Source organism: Ptychodera flava, unplaced genomic scaffold (assembly GCF_041260155.1).
Source record: "Ptychodera flava strain L36383 unplaced genomic scaffold, AS_Pfla_20210202 Scaffold_38__1_contigs__length_1544198_pilon, whole genome shotgun sequence".
Lineage (NCBI taxonomy): Eukaryota > Metazoa > Hemichordata > Enteropneusta > Ptychoderidae > Ptychodera > Ptychodera flava.
Window position 1 is genome coordinate 1,448,617 of NW_027248360.1, and position 18,337 is coordinate 1,466,953.

At 39.5% G+C, this 18,337-nt stretch overlaps 1 protein-coding gene across 1 annotated transcript in view; it reads left to right on the forward strand.

Annotated features, from left to right (window-relative positions):
- Window positions 1–424: 424 nt before the first annotated feature.
- Window positions 425–18,337, forward strand: part of LOC139127874 (solute carrier family 7 member 14-like) — a 52,506-nt gene continuing 34,593 nt past the window's right edge. The window contains 1 exon segment of the mRNA XM_070693732.1: window positions 425–493. The gene's annotated coding sequence lies outside the window, so the exon portion shown is untranslated.

Genomic DNA, 18,337 nt, shown 5'->3' on the forward strand with positions numbered 1-18,337 from the left:
AATATATCTTGGCAAATATTTCGTATTCCAGTAACCCCGTGTAATATTCTCTCGCAAGAAATCGACATTTGCTACACAAGGCAATTCCCGCCAAAATTTTGTAGCAGACGATAAGAACTACCGATTTATTTTCCATTGAGATAAGGAGCCCACCGGTGAACCTTAAAGGTGGAGTCAAGATTCATCGCGTATAATCATATTCAATTGTAAATGATGACTTACCCGTATTCGTTTACACAGGGGAATTTAATAGTTTATACACTGTATTGGGCGACCGTTAGTGGCGTCGGGATAGGAACGGCCAGGCCGGCGCTGAATTTACTGCCTTCAACTGTGTAATTTTCCTCTTCAGATGAGGTGACAATCAGGGCTACGTTCAAAAATTTTGGGGAGTAAGTATCAGGAGAATTTGAGATCGTCGAAAGGGGAATTCTACAGCGATACACACGGCTTACTGAAGACAAAGTGCGTCAGAAAGGAAAGGATACATCAGGTGAGACGTGGGATTATTTTCTCACTGCGTTTTCTTTCATTTTGCGCTCAGTTGCCGCGGTATGAACACGTCATGCGTCGCCTTCTTATAAATCTTATGGGATTCATGTCAGACGCGTTGTAATGTAGGGTAGGTAAAGTAAGGGCGCATTGCTATCTGTGCGCGGGAAATCGAACTGTGTGCCGGCCTGTTCAAAATTGTGTCATCTTTGTCGTATCTTGCAGCTGGAATTGGTCTGTCGTATATTTCGTACGCTGTTGGGACGACACATTACAGAACAAACTACAAGCGCTGAAGCTTGCATGATCAACTCAGTTCAATTTTTCCGCTCACTATTAAACCAAATCCCCAATTCTAAATGATCGTTTCTTGCCGGAACAAGAAACAAAGCTAAGTAGGCCAGATGATCACAGCTCGTAAGTTGGAAAAGTGAATATGTATAAATCTACGAATAGTAAATCAGTTAGATTATATTTATAGATAGCTTGTGCTCTAACGAGTATATTTTGCAATAAATGTCTTTCAATATGGGGATGTAAAAGTGATCGTCTTGAATCGATTAAATTTGTTGGCTCAAAAATTACGATTTAAGAAAAATAATCACCGCGGGACATATTTATTATTTCAGGAGGGCCTTAAATATTGATGTGCATTTAAAATTCTACTTTAGCAAATGTCACAAAACGTCGTAAAATCCATTCACAGAATTGACTGTGTAGTGTTCGGCGGAGACATTTTAATTGGCCACAAAAGGACATTCGGCGTATTCGCGGGATTGTTAAGGGATGATTGACGCATTTCGGAAATGCAAATATCGAACAAATGGACCGGAAGTACTATAATGTGCGGTCAACGTCCATGGAAATCTATGAAAATCAAATTTGCATATTTTTTAAACCCCAAGAAATCTTGGTGTCGCGTGTTTATCGACTCTGCGCAATGGTTTTTCATCCTTCTTGGGCGACATCAATCAGTTGTCATGCGAAGTAATTCGATGCAGCGTTCGTGCCTCGCCCCGGCTTCGATTTTCCCCGTTCGATTGCTCCATGGCCCGTGGCTTGTCGTCCATTAATAAATGATGCTGAATCGAATGAGCCAGGAATACCTAACGAAACAGCGGATTCTCTCTACTTCCTTGGAAAATCTCACCTCTATGCCAGGGTCATTTACATTCAAGCATGTCAGTTCTATTAAATATTAAGCATGATAATAATCAGTTGGCATGGCGAGCGGAAGGAAACAATTCGAAGAAAACAGCCCGGATGTAATAACATCTAAATAACATCAAAAGAAATCTGGTAGAAGATCAAACGATTACGAATAATTATCGGAAGGCGGGTTTTTTTTGCTACCCGTATCCTACATGTCTCGCTCGCGCTCTGTTTAACTAGACATTTTGGTCCATTGCAGATGTAGTTTGTATAAGTAAGATGCGCCCCTTCCGTTTCTATAAGATAGAAGAACCGTCTTGCCGTTTCATAAATTCCCTTCCTTTAATTATTCAGTTTGCAAGTGGTTAAAGTACGGGGAGCGAATTTCAAAATTAAGTTTCTATAACGTCGAACCGTCACATTGTCGAGGTATACGCTGAAATGCGACTGAAGCCGTAGAACTGAGAAATTTCTGCTTTTTTGAAAAGAAAGTCTGTTTTGTCGTCCGCAGGTCACGGAAATTGAATTTAACGAGAAAATTTAATCAACCTCGCTAACATAAACGCTTCGCTAATCAGATATTTTCCGTGATGGGACGCGAGTAATTAGGTTGTGTTAATCAGGAGTAGCGAGGCTTTTCCGATATGAACCCCTTATCTTGATGTAGAATCTATAAAGTGGGCCACTTATCTTTAGTGCTGACCTTTTCATGGACACGAGGCTATATATCAACTTTGAAAAGCCTAGGTGATATTTTTTCAAAGAATTCGGCCGGACTTTGCGGATAACGAACGCAGCGGTGGAATGAACGATATTACAAGAAGTAAAGCGAGTCCGTAGATTGGCGTTTGTAACGTACATATATTTTAAACACGGTCCCTCAAGCAAGGAGGGGGTGTGTTTAAAATATGATACTGTGTTAGCCGTACAAAATTGGTTGAAGGCCAGCATTTTCACGACACAGTGGCGTGAGGGACATATTTTCACTGCAAAATAGGGCGAAGGACAACGTGATTAGCGCAGAAAATGGTGAAGGACGCTGTTTTCATTGCAGAGTACGGTGAAGGACAGTATTTTCACTACAGAATCGGGTGAAGGGCAGCATCTTCACTGCAAAAGCGCGAAGGACAGTGGAGAAGGCCAATGTTATTTGTGCTGAATATGTTGAAGGTCAATATTTTCGTAACAGAATAGGTTGATAATACTGCTCTATTTCTTATCCTGCGCTGAAAATACTATGTTTCACCACTGAATTAGGATTTCTGTTCGGCCTTCTTTGTCCTTCTGCGTCCTTCTGCGTCCTTCCATTTAGTTTTTGCTAAACGATATTCCTAACAACTAACCAAGGAACAGAGAGAGAGAGAGAGAGAGAGAGAGAGAGAGAGAGAGAGAGAGAGAGAGAGAGAGAGAGAAAATAATATGTGAATATGACAGATTTGTAGGTTTTGTAGCCTGGCGCTGGTAGTTACGCTTTCATATCAGATTTCCCGTACGCCATAGCAACGTGCAGATTATAAGATCAATATTTTATCGAGACATTAACTTGGTCAGGTGAACAGTGGCCTGTTTAATCTTAATTACACTGCAAATTTCGTCGCCATGGCGACACTCTGTAATTCGAATCGGGGAGTGTTGTGTTGCTTTCGTGTCCCGAAGAGTGGGGGAAAGCTACCCTTGAAAATCATGGCTGGATCGCGATTTCACGTCAGCGCTCTCCAAATCGTTTTGTCATCGAGAGCCGGCGACATCACCAGTGACGACATCGGCCTGTACCGTATAGCATGGAAATTGGAAATGGCACCCGCAGTTATTCATTAGCCATTCTAGATAGATGCAGGCATCGGTGACTCTGCCAAACTTAGATTCGCTGTAGTGTCACAAACATGTGCCTGAGTAGATACAGACATGGGCATTGTCAACATGATGATCTTGATATCCATGGTCTGATATCATCTGGCGCGGCATACATAAATCCCTGCATTTCGGAATAGTAATTGAGTACAACCACGTTATGGAATATGTAACCAGCCAATCCAGCTGAAACACCAAAACTTCATTCTGTTGGTCAAATGTGAGTGGATTTCGCTGTCAAGGAATTTGGTCGACTGACTTCTGTCCAACGGTGGTAAAAGGCACGGGTCACTTAATTTTAATTCATGTGGCCAGTACTATTAAAGGAATCAGTCGCTTTACATTTTAGTCCGGCTGTCCTTCAAAGTCCCTACTTTCAAGATGCAAGAGAGTTGCTGAACAGTCCTTGAGTCGCGTCTTCTTAATAACCGATGAAAGGGCTAAGAGTTAGCATCCTGAAGGCGCGAGAAGAAAGCCACGAGATATCAGCACCACTCAAAGAAAAATGGCCGTCAAAAGTAGAGACATTGAACACGTCATGCGCAAAGATCAGAAAGATCATTGACTGTTCACGCGCAGAGTGAATTTCTGCACGTCATTTGGTTCAAGCGTTTCGAATGCACTATTAAAGACCTTTTATGAAGACAAAAGATCATTTCTGAAGATGATTCCTCAAGGCTACGTAAGGTGTGACTTGCTCCTCTGTGCGTCTATTTACGCACAATTTTTCTGCGCGTGTCAAAATGCCGTGATGCCAACAAGTCCTCTATGTGTGTACTGTCAAAATGTTTTCATTGAAATCTGATTTTTAACCTGGAAAATATTATACGTGTTAATAAATATATAGCATACGACATTGTGAACGGTGCATTTTTTCTGTGAGGTTAATGCTTTTCATTGCAAAATTATGTAAGACACTGAATTGTTTTTCATGTACAGAAAAAAACCCCGAAAACGTTACCATAAGTTACAGTTTTTGCCCTCTCAATCGTCCGGCACTGCCGTGATTACAACCCATTGACGGTACACAAGAAAGTTGAGTCACAGTTCCGGCGAACTTCTGCCCGTCCGTTTGTTTCTTATTTCTTTCCTCGTGTCATTGTCTTACCATGAAAAATATGCTCCCAGATTTCCCTTTAGTTTTAAAATAATACGCATTTCGCACTGTTCAGCCTGTACCGGGTACTGTCATAGCGTAGGGTTTAAATGTTATTATCGGAAAATCAGAAATTATAAATAATAGGATTTGCAATCGACATGGACTTTAAACTTGAAAAATAATATTTGATTAAAAAAATCACCCAAAAGCCACATAACTCTAAAAATGCAACGGTGATTTCGTGTGTGCGATTTATCTCAGTACAAGACGGTCTTGCAAACAGGGAGAGGGTACATTTTCCAGAGTCAATTTTCTGATCTGGCGGAGAAATCGAGAAACAGAATCAAAATGTCAGGGGTTGAACTCTTATTTGCTCTTCCATTAAAATAATTTACATAATTCTTCCTACCTCGTTATCAAATCAGGGAATAAAAATAGACATGTAGATTGTCGTCTTGCGATTGCCTTGAGTCCAACAGAATCGATGAATAAAATCGTTACGTGGAAGCAAGCTGATTTCCAAATCAAAGCACGTATTCGAATTAAGGCAACGATATTGTTCTCCAGACGAATTATACTCTTTTCATCGTGAATTTCTGACAAACAATATATTGGCTCTAATTGTCCGTAAACAAGTTGATGGAATAAACTGATCAGCGTGTATATATTTTCATAATGACCCATCGATTTCTTTTTATTGAAGTAGCGTGACCTGACGGTAAAGCGGCGTGCCTTTTCTCATCGACTGCCAATCAGGGAGTCTTCACTTAATTCTGCACAGCGGAATGTTGAGATAAAATCTAGAATAATGAGAGGAATAAACTTGAACTTAAATTTATCACGGTGGGAATTCTGTCCACAAAATTATAATTTTGTACTCCATGTGCATGGAGTGGACGCCGAATAATTCCGTTGCTGTGCATTACGAGTGAGTAGTACAAGATTAGCTTCATTGGGGTCCGCCGCCTACAAAAACAGCCTCCGTAAGATACAAAACGACGACTGCGAATTACGCCTGGGCCTCTGAAGGTGCGTATGTCGCAATCTCAAATGTAACTATTAAAGCTTTATGTATGTTATCTCGGCATGCGATTTCAGCCGAGCAAAGTCCGGTGGCATAGAAAGCTAATCGTTGACATGGTGACGAGCGCGTGGGGTTAATTATCTCTGAAATTTATTCAGACAATAGGCGATAAGCACTGCGTCAACATTCAAACTTTAAAGTGATGTTTTCAAGCATTAGTTCCTTTACATTGTGTAATCGACAACTTCCCTGATATCATCTTTTTATTCTCATTGACGAGCTGGTTTCGTTTACGCTTTTGTGTAAATGCAAGCTTTAATTTTTTTCGAATCGGTAATTTCTTCGGCTTATATCGCTTCACATAGACTTAATATCTCATTCCAACTCAAACCTCTTTTCGCTGACAAATCTTCACCTTGCGAGTTCAGTCGTAAGTTGTTGACTTCTAAGATATTGATTTATAACAGGTCGTATGTTAAGCACATATACGCATGTGTGGACACACGCATGCACTCAGACACAGACGGACAGACACATTATATATATATATATATATATATATATATATATATATATATATATATATATATACACAATTTACATATATATTTCTAATCTCTCATTTTAAATCTGGACAACAAATTATATGAAAATTCTCTGGGCGTTCTCGCTTTTTGCTGTGATTGAAACAATCCCCCCGGCGGCTAAGCGAGTTTTTTACTGCCCAGTCGTCAAGTCCGCTTTTGAATTCGTAATTGATGACTAAATGAAGGAACAGTTCTTCCTTATATAATTATAGTGCTGTTTGTACAAACTATTTTCTTGTGTTTCTCCGTATTAGGCGATTCAGATACTGCTTCTCTCGTCCCCGCCCCTCTCTGTGTCTCTATGTATGTACGTCTGTCTCTCCCCTCTGTCTCTGTCCCTGTCTGTGTCCTTGTCTCTCGGTCTCTGTCTGTCTATCTGTCTCTGTCTGCCTGTGTCTCTGGTCTCTGTCTGTCCGTCTGTCTGTCTGTCTGTCTGTCTGTCTGTCTCTCTCTCTCTCTCTCTCTCTCTCTCTCTCTCTCTCTCTCTCTCTCTCTCTCTCTCTCTCTCTCACGAAAAAGTATTATAACAAGCCGTACGAATCTAACTTATGTAGTAATACGATAGCCAACGGGTTGTAGCAACCCCCTCAATCCATAATTAAACGATCTCTGTTAGCGATGGCTTCAAGGAAATCCAAAAAAACCACGCGTTTACAATTGTCTGTTCATGTTTAATCTATTTTGCATATGAAATATAAATTACGTTAGTTTGCTGCCCAGGAATAACGGAAATAATGTTTTCTTTGAATACCTAAAAAGTCGGTCTTCTTTGTGTCAACGCTTATATAAATGTTCATTCATTGAAGGTACTGTAGTGAGCAAAGTATTGCGAGTTTCGTGTAGAGAACTAGCGTTCAATATGGCGTTTGCCGTCAGCTATAATATTTCCGGTATAAATCTCGTTGCTTACGAGATTAAATTAGCATAATATTTACATTCAAATAAAAAACTGCAATAAATCAGTTGCAATATACAGGAATAGTGCTGCTGATTTTGTTTACCTTCATGAATTAATACACCACGTATTAAATAATAATGATGCCTACTTTAAAGGAGGCGATGGGCACGACACATTACATGTATACGCATAGGCTTGAATGAAGAAAGATTCCAATCACGGTTGAGTTGAAAATTCTGCTAGAGAGAACATAAAACCAAACTGTCTGCCGGCGGCTAATTCGAGCACGGCCATTTTTTTACTATCTGCAAGTTTACGCATCAAGAGTTCACTGGAATTGTTGTTCATTTTGCAATACGAATTTGTCATGCACACATAGCGCACGGCATAATCTCCAGCCTGGTTTATATAAAAATAATGTTACTTTTCTTTAGAGCGCGGTAATTTTTTCTACCCCGTCTACAGGTAAACACTTTTATTGCACACACAGTGAAGTGAACATCTGATTTATAAGAAACATTGTCACTTCCACATTGTCGAGATGCGGCGACGGTTGAGAGCGCGAAAATATCCACAAGCCGAGACTGTGCTTCCAGCTCGACGGATCTGATGAGTATACCACGTCAAGGTTTTGTGTCTCACCAGAGTACACAGTAACTTTGTCCACACAGATGAAATGTAAACCAATAAATGTTAACACACGGCGAATAGGGGCGCACATACTAGAGTTGAACTGAATCAGCTTGTTATATATTCAATATTCAACGGCTGATGACATACTGAAAACCAGATTTCTGTTTTTTTAAGCATTTACTAAAAGTCACTGTATTAACACCTATGCGAAAGAGAAACTTAAATTGTCCAACAGTATTCTAGATCTGTCACGGTAAATGAAAGACAATAGCTTAAATATATCTTCGCCCTTTTCTTTTCTCGATCTCCATCGTTCTTTTTAGTTCAGTATCAAAACGTCTTACGGGATTACCAATCGAATTTTATACCTTCGCATCAGTAAATATCGCATCTCAAATATATGTCATGATTTAGTCCCGTGAACATCGAGTGAATGAAGAATGTTTCATTCTGACATCAGAATTCTACAGACTTGCCGCGTAGGACACATCGTCCTTGTCACTGAATGACTGCAAATGTTGCAAATGTCATTTTCCAGACACAGGCGGAAGGACACGCCGTCCGGCGGAAGACTTCTCCCGTCTTGATCAGAAAGCTGTGATTGACAGGCGGACTGTGTCCTCTCAAGATTAATCTCAGGCGACACTAGAACTGCAACAATGGTTCAATTCAGTCTGGGTCGCGAGGTTTTCAGGCGATCGATAGGTTTGAATGAAAACCAATCGATGCAGTTTCCTTGCCGTGGTTTTTCGTGCTGCAAGGAGCTACATCCGGTATTTCACTTTCCAAAACGTGCCGTTTGTCCCCCTAATTCCAACAACAGTCTCGATTGAAATCTGCCAGACGTGATCAAGACCCGAAATTTGCAATTTACCTCCGTCGTTGTCGTCTGTCCTGCGTCATTTGCCATTGACGAATATTTGAACTTGACGGTAGATTAGCGTTCTTGATAAAGATTAGCGTTCTTATAAAGGTTAGCCACTCGGATAAAAGGTATAGTTACTACATGCTACAGCTGCGTAGGGACATTTTTCGCAATTGAGAGACGTCGCTCACTATGCTAAACAACACATGACGTAGACAAAGTTCTTTACATCGCTTCAAGTGGCCATCATCCAAATATCAGCTCTGGCAAATTTTACCCATGGATATATAAATCCATATTAACAGTAGGTAACGCACGCACGCCATTATCTGCAGATGTTACCAAGCTCTCGGTATTTGTCACATTTCATTTTCCAACTGATATAAAAATCAATTTTTACTGAAGGAGTTTCATCACTTTTATTATATTGCTTATTACTATTAAACTTGGCCTGTCAAGATTCATTTTCAAGTCAACTCGTATTTATGGGGGAGCCACTCGAGTTAATGTGTGTGAAACCATTAAACTCAAAACACCTGATCTTATCATTTAACATAGAATACGAATAGTAATGTATCCCACGTGTCTACGGGTAACAAGCACACCTGTCCCTGATTACTTTCCAATATCATGTCTCGGGCGCGCTGGTTTTTATTCGTTCGGAAGCTTGATAAGACTCCGTGTTACAGGGCGTGGGGTTAGGTGGGATGAATGGCGCAGGAATGTGTCGGCCAAAGTGCTGTTTACTGTGCGATGTGGTAGTCCGCGTCTAATGTATAGCACTGCTTGTAATGGACGGGATGTGCCATTTGACATCGCACACTGTAAAATAGCGGACGCTAGACGCGTCTTTACGCGTTCAAATGTACATGTCGATGTTCAAATTTGAACGGTTAGTGTTCATATTGTTAACACTAGTGTTCATATTATTAACAATGATGTTCTAAACCTGAACACGTAGTGTTAACAACTATCTCCTTCAAGTGTTCAAAAACTCAGCATCACAGAAATTTTACAATACTGTGAAACAATTAACAATCTTTTGTGTTTTTTACTTTACAATGGCTATATTAACTTTACTACTGCCTCGCTGTCCGGAATACGTAAACAGATTTCGATGTAACGAATTTCACAATAAGTGGAAAATATTTCCGGTCTAAAATTGCTGAAAGCATGTTTTTTCTAAAAAAGGAGTATAAAAAATAATTTTACACGTTTATTACGGGTTGAAATTTTGAAATTTTGAAAACAAAATCAAAAAACCACCATGAACGTTTAATTTTAACATCGGCGTGCAAGAGGCGTTCTACTTCTTAACACTTGGTGTTCAAGTTTGGTGCCTTTTCTTATCCCATGATGCATCAAAACGGAAGTTGCGACATTTTTCTTGTAAGCGCACGCTGAAGTCGTGATAGTGCGAAAGCAAGACCAGAAAGGGTAAGTTTTCTCTCCAAAATATTAAAAGATATTGGATTTTGAAGCATCTGTATTATTATCCTTCGAAATTAATTGTACAGTACTTTGAAAAAGCTTAACTACGTGAAAAAACCTTTATTTCTTTCAGTGGCTGGTGGACCATACACTAGCTGTGAATACGCAGCAGTGTTTTGGGCCATGGGGTATCGATCGCACTCGGGTCAAGGGTCATCACTGGAGCGATGACCCTTGACCCGAGCGCGATCGATATGCCACATTACCGCTGCGTAATCACAGCTAACACATGTCTTTTAGTAACCACAATCGCATGTAAATTTAAAACTTTAGTTAAACATCGAAGAATATTGTTTTAGCATATGAGAGTTGGCTTTGCTTTTACTTTTCATCAGTTGATGACACGAAGAAGCCAATATTTTGTAACATTGACGAAAAGAGGCACTGTATACAAAAGTCACCCCTATTCCTTAACCTGATAAGGCCAAATTGTCTTTCATTTGAAGTCTCATGTCGCCATATTATCTTTTGTTGCATTATTTTCAGGATGTAAAAAGTTGGATGAACGTGAAATCGAAGAGTTATTACAGAAGCTATTGGTACAGAAATTGAAGAATATTATAGATAGCTGTCTGGAAACAAGCTTGAGAACCTCAGTTCATCTCTGATGTAGATTTGAACTTTCGAGGGTTAGTAACTGAATTGATAAGTTTCTGTATTTTTGTTCTGAATTTATCTGAGCTATGTCCAGAACGCTATGATTAACTAAATGTTACTGGAGAATAAGCTTTCAAATACTTGTAGTCGCCCTTATCAGATGCAATGGTGGAATGAAGAATTAAAGCAGAAAGCCACAGAAAATTCACAGTGAAAAATGTACACTCTAAATTTCGGAATTTTCTGAAATTTCCACTCTGAATTTTCTGTCGCTTCTATTTCAAATCTTCATTGCACCCTGGCATCTGGTGAAGGAGACGTCACGTCTTTGAAGGCTTATGCCAGTAACATTTAGTTGATCATAGCCTGCTACCAAATCTTTGATTATTTTATATTTTAGATCAAGACGTCTTTTGTTCTCGGTTTGTTACTGATTTTAGCTTTGCTGTTAAGGACGCAGACCTTATATCATAGGTGAATGTGTGGCATCATCCTCAAATGTTTACATCCCAAGCGTTTTCTTCAAAACGGCCAGTACGATTCATTTAATATTTGGAGTACAGGTTTCCTGGGATTTTCCTAATCATATATCTACAAGTTATGATGAAATACACAAATTGTATTTTTGAGACATTAAAGACATTTCAGACATTTTTAAGACATAAGGAATTATCAAAATGTGATATATTCAAGTAAGCCAAATTTTTAGCTTTTTCAAACAGATGTTTTCGTACGTTTTTGCAAGTATGAACATATAACGTAATCCACAATAAGTAAAACCTGTTTTGTCACTACTTTGTTCATATTGTTTGAAAACGATCTACAGTGTTTATGGGGATTTCTTTTGTTTATGTTTTGATAGGAAGGTGTTTATTAGCGTTGGTGTTTTCCTCTGACAAACTTTACAAAGTTGCCATATGGCCATTTTGTAAAGTTTTTCAGAGGAAAACACCAACGGTGTTTATGTGCCCAATTGACACTAATAATTGTATTTTACTAAAGGAATTTTTGTGTATTTTTAAATAAAATAATTTTACTGAATATAAGTGGTCTGTTTTGTTATTTCCAGGCTTGAACACCCCATGAACGCGCAAATTAAAGGTGTTCAACAAGTGCATATCATGTGTTCTAACCTTTAACACACTTATCGTTGAACGGCGTCCATGCGTTAAAAAGTGTTACAGCCCTTTGAACGCGTAAATGCGTTCAATTTTTTGAACGCATTTCATGTGCAACGTATGTTCAGATATGGAACACATGGTGTTCAATATAATGTCTGATGAACACGAAGTGTTCAAAATCTGCACACGTGTGTTAAAAAATTGAACATTGGTTGAACACGTAGTGTTAAATTTCTGAACGTCTGGACGCGTTCAAAAAGTGTTACAAAAAGGCGTTTAATTGGTGTTCTATCCTTTAACACTTAACTTTACAGTGCAGGCACACGCAAATTCCAGGACGGGATAGTCACGTGGTCGCCACAGCAATGGCGTACTTTCCCCGTACATATTCAAGAAGCTGTTGCCGAGGCCCAGTGGTCGTATAGACGCTCCTCCGCTTGGTTCTTGCAAGTCAGGGCAACCTTTGGCGAATCGTCAAAACAAAGTTCAATGCGGGTTGGCTGATGTTGTCGTGGGATTAATCAACTTTCACCGCGATAAACAGCCAGTAGATATAAGCGATGGTCTCCATGTCCTTTTAACAAAATTATCGACAAAGGGGTTTGCGATGACGTAACTCTCTCCTCGCGAGGATAAATTGCACCATCCCGCGCCAAGGGTAGTCCTAGAATTAAACATCTGTTTAAAAAGAGCTATAACTACTGTGTTTGATGTTACATGCTACTCGGAAAAAGGATGGGAATTATTTTTGTATATTTTTTCATCCGGCCAAAGGAACAATGCATTTTTATTTATTCCGATATCAATGTTATGAAGACAAGATATTGATGAATTCGAACAAAAAGTTTATCGTCGGGGAGTCGAAGTAGGGTAGGTGGGGCTACCGGAAACACACGTTGTTTGGCGTATTCGTCCATGGCAGTATGGATAGCCCCCGCAATGCGCAAAGGGAAATTCCGTATTATGACAAAGCGCGGTGCTCTTCGTTACGACAAGCTATTGTATGGCCTCCTGGGTGCGTTATTTAAGCACCGAGTCACGAAAACAAGGTTATCAGCTAATAGTGCATTTCCCTTGCCTCGGGTCTCCAGAAAGACAGAAGAGACTGCTTTCAGGGAATGATCGTCATTCCCATGGGGACTCAGGAATACGAAGTTAGCCTCACTGTCAGTCAATACAGGTGATCAGGAAAGATAGAATCTGCAGTCAAAATGGCTGGTAAGGCCGAGTTCCAGAAAGACATTGTCGGGCGCGTCACCGTGATGTACCTTATAAAAGTACAGTTAGGCAGCGAATCAATTACTATTGGTACAAGAAAATGAATGATAAATGAAAAAAATTAAAAGATGATTAGTAATATAAATAATTAAAAAAACTTGTCACAATTCTCTCTGAATTATTTGCGCTGACATTCCTTCTTAACGACGCGTCCATACACAGATCAGTACCTGTTTTGAACTGAACATCGACGCAAATTGCATAGTTTGACCGATAGTGTGCTTGGATTCAGTGCGGCATTAACGTAGAATGCGCCTCAGGGATAGATATTTCTGACTCTCAAATTTTTGCAATTTTTTATCTGATCTATTACTTGTGGGGCTCATTAAAAGCTCTTGAGGTCAGAACAATTTTTACCGTCTTAATCTTTTTGAAAATCCAAACTTTCATTTTTTCCCATAGAGTTAGCACAGAGGTTAAGGCAATTTTGAATTTTACATAATTGGTAAATGTTAGGTAATTTGATTTTCTTGTTCCAAACTTTGCATGGTGACCCCTGGTTTTTGTTCTTGGTCTGGTGAGAGAATTGTTTAATTTTTTTATTGAGGAAAGTTTTAGCAAATGTTTAAGTCTTTCGCTTTTAAGGCTCATACAATTAGCATTCCCCTAGCTTTCATTTGTTCTGTATGACTGTTCCCTGTTGATTAAACTCCGTAGTTGAAATCATTGTATAGATACTAGTTCCGGAGTTATTTGTCGTAGATTAGTTTAGTGAACGTTAACAGTAACCAGTGTGCGTAGGTGTGGCCGCAATGTTTACAAATCGTAGCTTTGGTTTTGAAAACTGTTGGCGTAAGTAGTAAATGTAAATTTTGTGGTTTATAGCGGGGTTTAGGCTTTGTACCATATCGAATCGCTAACATTCATCAAAATTTACCAATTATGTAAGAAGTTTTTAGTACATTACGGTGGTTTGAGAAATTTTATGCCGGCGTGGCCGATTTGGGTTTGAATTTGTGTGAAAAAAAGAGTCAAAACACAGAGCATTAAACAACTGGGTAATGATAGTCAGTTCCGTAGCATGTCATCCTCTGTTGGCTGCAGATGGTTAAAAGAGACATTTGTTGTTTGGACTGAAACACATTACTTAATTGGTGCTTTTTAAAGAGAGAAGGGTTGCAAAAAAATTCTTCTATTATCATTTATTTTTGTTATTGAAAACAAAGCCATTTCTCTTCTACTCCCTATAGCATCAGTGTTGATATGCAAAATATTATAGCTTTACAACACAACACAACGCAGCGAATACGACGTGGAATCTTACTTTTTCCAAATGAATTCTGGTCGGCGCGAAAATTCTGTCGTCAACAGTAAAAATGGACATTGCAATGTCTAATTTTTTATGCTTTGCTTTGACATGTTGAACACACAGGATTTTGAAAAGATTTAGGGAGTTCAGTGAGAAACTTATTTTACAAACGAAACAAACAGTGGAAAACACATAAAAAAGTTATGGCTAAAGGAATATTAAAGGTACACGGTCACCGTAAATTTGCATATTCCATATATGGTAAAGGGGCGGGACTTAGAGTAGTACCCCGTAACACCTGTATTTCCTCAACGTCAAAGGACATGCAGACGACGCTGCTGTCATGGCTGGTCGTGTGGGGCGCCCTTTTTAAAAAGCGGCCACCCGCGTAAAATCTCTGACTGGCTATTAAAAAACTGGTGACCGAATACCTTTAATGGAGTACGCACAATTAGTGTAGCTCAGTATGTTTGTCGGTGTCGCCTAATCCTATCGGGCGGGGCGATTTGGACAGCTTCAGTTTTGTAAGAAACAGTAAAACATTCTTGATCAGAAGCAGAGGGTGACGTCGAGCCGTAGACTGAGTTGATGAGGTGAAGCAGACTAAATGGTGATGCGCGGTCTCGGTGAATCTCATCCGTTGAGTTGCCGTGCGTTTGCCGCCTGTCTGCCCGTGTCGTCACCTTACGGACTGCTTTGATGGCCGGAATTGTTATAAGGCACGATATTTCCGGTACCTTCTGATCGTCATTCGGCAGAAGGGAAATTTCTACACCTTGTTGGTGAGTTTAGGTTTCGCACTGATATCCAGTATTGGGTTCTCATTCAGAAACGATGATGACAGTGTGAGACAAAATACCGAGTACCTGTGAAGCCTAACAATGACGCGTCATCCCATATTAAACTTTATTTTTTTACGAATTTGTGAGATATTGGTTCCCCCAACATATACAGCAAGGTGACCCTTTTTTGTGTGGACGCACATATCTCCCGCGCTGCTCATTGACACCCCTAAGGTGGCGTTTCGCACAGAAAGCAAAATATTTCCTCAAAGCTGACACAAGCCCCGCCCAATAATATACATTTTCAAAAAGCAGAGAATCTAATGTTTAGGACGTTAGCAATCGTTTATTCAAAGGATTGAGATAGTATGTATTTGGGGTGGAAACCTCAGTTTTGGTATTAATGACGAAAGTAATTTTAAGTCCAAACTTGACTCTATATGAAATTCAATGTCTCATTTTGAAATAGAGTTTATGTGAAAAACGGCTACTTTGTCTTGCAGTGTCCATTTTATTCTTAAATGGCAGAAATTGAAATACTTTCATTAGAAAAATGTTATTAAAATCATGATAAGTAAAATTTGAATAACGCTTATCTAAAGTGTAAGATATTATTTATTGCATCGTAAAATTACCGTTCTGTCGCATACTTCATTGTATTTCGATGATGAATGCCATGCAATTTGACTCGGCAAGATTGAAGTTACGTTTATTTTGCAATGATAAAAAAGGCAGAAAAAAGGAAGCCAGAAATTCGGGTGATTTGCATACATTTGCATAAATTTCACTTTTTCTAATCCAGCTTACAACGGCTTTCCCTGCTCGAAAGAAAATCCTACCAGTATTTCAATATTGTATTAAAAATTATATTGAATGATTTTTTGCGGGGAGCCACATTTTTCAAAACCATTGTGTAACGTGCAAAGCTCCATAGGGAATAAATCTCAGATCTAGCACGGTCATCTAATAAAAGTTGTGCCGTCGACTTTATCACTTTTTGCGGACATTGACTTATGTAGCCCGGTTGACGTAATTTAATTCAAGCCTGTTTAACGATTGAAGGTACACTAGGAAACAATTTTGTCAGGGACATTTTGAAAACACAATAAACTCAAGCATGAAACTGTAGTATATGTGAACGTATGGGCGCCATGTTTGGTTGATCTCGCGTGATCACGTGCACGCCATTAGAAACTGTCAACCTAACACAGACGTTTCATTTAACGTCAGCTCGTCGAGTCCATTAAAGGTCACCAAGGCATGCACGCTCTTTGCTCCTGTAATTTTCTCTCAATACACTTAACTCTATTAACATGTCAGTACCCTGTGAAATTATACCTCGAGGCATGACTCAAATTGATGATATTTTCGTCGGGATTACGAGGTATCTATGCGGGACACTAAAAAATTCGTATGGTCACCTAATATTTCCGCTGGATTCATTTGTTTTGGCTCATCGCAATAGCCACCATTGGATGCGCCAGGCGTCTTGAATGGGGCATGCGCCTTTCCAACACAATAATTTCGACAAATTTTAGCATACACACATACACACACACATACATACATACATACATACATACATACATACATACATACATACATACATACATACATACATACATACATACATACATACATACATACATACATACATGTCACAGATACACAGCACTTTAATAATTTCTTCGTACTATGAATAATAAACGGAACACTAAATTTTTCGGTCTCGTGCCGCATTGTGTTACGATGATTGGATAGAGCTTTCATCGAGTCGTGTAGGCACCAAAGAGAACGGAAGTCCGCCTGGAAGAAAGAGTGTGTTTATGAGATGCGTATTTCACCACGTTGCCATGGAAACTGATTACCGGCGGCGCACGGGACGAGTGAACACCGTAGCACATATCAATGACAAAAGCAGCTTCGACTGTACGACGCTATAGACAACTACTTGCCTGAGGTTACACACGAAATGATCTCAAAAAGAAATTGAAACAGAAAAATCGCCATGTTTATAGAGAGGAATGGCGAATTCCCCAAGAGGTTTACATACTACAAATATGGTGTGTCATTTTCAGAGAAATAGGCAGGTAGACCTTGAGGCCTGAGAGCGCGTCGGGGTAGGCGGTAACTAACGCAAAGATATGGCAAGAGTAAATTGAATTCTCCGAATGTCTTTATCAGCGTTGTGACTGGGCGGAATCCCCTTACTAATCTAGCTGCAGCCTCACTAAGCATTTGTCTTTCCTGACACATACCAAGACGCTATCTTTACTTCGCCTGAGATGATCTCAGGCTTGTTATTTAGCATACCCAGCGCACGATTGAGCTTGGGGATTAACCAGGGCAGCCAGACTTTCCTCTGCCTAAGGTCACGACATCAATATTTCAAGATGGGAGGCCGGTCTGCACTAGGGTAGCGTAAACCGTGAGCGTCTTAAAAAAATCCATCCGTTTTGATTAAAATAGTAATTTTTTTTATGTTTCTGACAGCATTTAAGAGTATTAGATGTCTCCGTCGTTATGAGAACGCGCCATCGTTCTGTAGTCTGCGCAACTTGTGAAATTACGCAGATGGTCCATTATTGGGAAATGTTGACACATCTCTCGAGATACAATGGAACGTATCGTCTGCTGTTTGTCGACCACTCTTTCATTGTGTGAAGAGCATAGTGTGCGAGGCAGTAGTCGTGTGAAACCATTGAATTACAGAGCGTTTGGAGCCATTTCTATCTGAGGATGTCATTAAAATGTTTCCAGAAGAAACGATACATGTTTGGAACGCCCACCTGAAGTAATGGACCCCTTATTTCTTATATGTATTCCTCCGAATTTTAATGTTTCATCGCGAAATATTTGCTCTTGTTTAGAATCAACAATCAGTCAAAAAATCGTTTTAAAGCGCCACTTACAGTATTTCCTGGTGTATTTTGTCGTGTGTTAATTCTGTTTTTGCTAAATTATGGTCTCTTGCTCTCTTCATCAAAGAAATACATGTCGTATGATGAGTGTTAGCACTGTCGAAGTTGTTGCTGACATTCAAATTCTTGTCTTGATGGGAATTCATTTTGTCAACTATAAAATTGTACACGGTGCACAATATACGTGTTTTTATAAGGCTGACACCGTGCAATTCAACAAAATGTTTTGCTTCCTAGAACAAAATAATGAAAATTTTTTTCCAAAATGCAAGTATTTTCCCTTTAAATCGAAAGAAT